Source organism: Priapulus caudatus, unplaced genomic scaffold (assembly GCF_000485595.1).
Source record: "Priapulus caudatus unplaced genomic scaffold, Priapulus_caudatus-5.0.1 Scaffold828, whole genome shotgun sequence".
In the NCBI taxonomy this organism is placed as follows: Eukaryota; Metazoa; Priapulida; class Priapulimorpha; order Priapulimorphida; family Priapulidae; genus Priapulus; species Priapulus caudatus.
Window position 1 is genome coordinate 108510 of NW_014577889.1, and position 2242 is coordinate 110751.

A 2242-nucleotide genomic window follows, 5' to 3' on the forward strand; every position below is an offset into this window, starting at 1 on the left:
ATCCTCTAGCTCTATACTAGTCTACTCTCTCATCGTCTAGCTCTACTAGTCTACTCTCTCATCCTTATCTATCTCTACTAGTCTACTCTCTCACACTCCTCTAGCTGTACCTTGTATCCGGTGGCGGTGAGCATGTCCCGTAAGCGCAGCACGGTCGGCTGCACGCTCCAATCGTAGCTGATCATCACGTAAGATTCGGGCTCGGCGTCATCGCGGTCCTCGATGATCCACAGCGCCCCCGCGGCGGCATTACGCACTGCCGCGCTGCCGCTGCGACGTAGCCGCTTCAGCGCTGCAATGACGTAAGCCAAACTATACTGAAGCGACGTGACATAGACGTCTATCTATGTGAAGAGCTTATTCGCAAAACTGCTTACGTCAATTTTGGAGAATCGAGAGAAAATGACAAAAACAATTATTTGACACATGTGGTTTATCAATTGAAATAATTTTTACTTTGTTGAGTAATTATACAGCATAAGGCATTTAAATAACAGGTTTTCAGAAATTCTTCACTGTTTAATTATGTATTAGAATTAATTAAAACACAACTGGAAAACACGAATGTAAGCAGTTTTGTATATATATATTATATACATTCTGCCTCTTATCTGACGTGGACGTTTTTACGACGTGTTATAATGTAGCGAGAGTCTGGTAAATACGTATATATATATATATATGTATTATAGATACTATATATTTAGAAAGTATATATTGATAAATATTATAAACATAATATAGCAGGGTATGTGCAGTTTGGTCAGCACAGAAGCATGACACTCACGTACACTCTATGCACGTTGGTGAGTTGTGTATGGCCTGCTTGCCCTCATCATTGAAAGCCAGAAGCCAGAGGCCTTTTGCTGCCAGCGTCTGTTCTAGCTCGCTACAGTTCGGCAGCAGCAGCTGGCTATAGAGAGAGACTGCGTCAGCTCTGAAACATGCAAGGATAAGTATATTTAATTAATTACATAAAATTAAACAATTAACTAACTAACTAACTAACTAACTAACTATACCTAACGAATGCAGCATTTAAGTAACACTTACCTCACGAGTGCCTGTTTGTTGGCATCGTTGGATGCAATGTGATTGAATCCTAAGGGAGCATTTAAGTAACACTTACCTCACGAGTGCCTGTTTGTTGGCATCATTGGATGTGATGTGATTGAGACCATTGCCAGGTGCTCAGCACAGCTGAACATGTATTGTGGTCCACATGGTTCGGCGTGTTGCATGCCATTCTAAGTGAACAAAATGACGAACAACTGTTCTCACAAAGAACATATGTGACCTAAGTGTATGTTCGCGAGTCTCCGCTAAAGTCAGTTTAAAGATACACGATTTCTCCACGCATTTACTGCTCAGGCAGAAACAGGCTAGGATACTCCCTCACAGAACATCAAGCTAAATTATAAACACATAGCTAACAAAACCAGGTCACACACACACGCAGCAACACGACCAGAGCCATGAGCGCACGCGACACGACAGCACACGCACAGCGCAACGCAGAAACAGAGAGCGGAGACTGCGCAGGACGCATGCACGCACAACGCGATGCATGCACGCACACACATCACACACTAAATGTATGTCATGCTGAACCAATCACACTGTAATATGTTCAGAATGAACTGATGTTCTTGTCCGAAACGTGTTAAGCCATGTCCTTTCGGCTTTCGTCGACGTATGTAGGCGAGAATGAGCAGAGCCTTGCTTTTCAGAACCAATCAGCGAGTGCACGATGAGATATCCCTGCAGCTGCCCGACAGCGCAAGCAGCTCTGAACACTGCTGCGGTTGTCCGCCAGTTGGCGTATCGCTGTTTTTTTTTGTTGGGAAGGATACCTGAATGACAGACGGCGTGCGTAAACAACGCCGCAATCGGGTGTGCAGTCTAGTGCGTTGTATACGCGGCTAACTCGTACTACACGCCCCCGCGCCCGTGCCACCCCGCGCCCTCCCCGCCGCTCCTGCCGCCCATCGGCACGCTGGGCAAGACAGGGACAGCCACGACGTTGGGGCATCGTCGGAAACATCTGAATTGCATACAACTAAGAACAGATGCAGTTTCTAGCCGGGGCAGCTTACGAGCGTATCAGGGTAACACGTGTCATTGGCGATGTTCCCCGACGACGGGGTCGCCGCACGGTCGCAACGACAGGTTACAACTAGTGAATAGGAATGTTGGAATTTCATCATCGATCATCGTTGGTCACGGTCCAACCGATCGATGA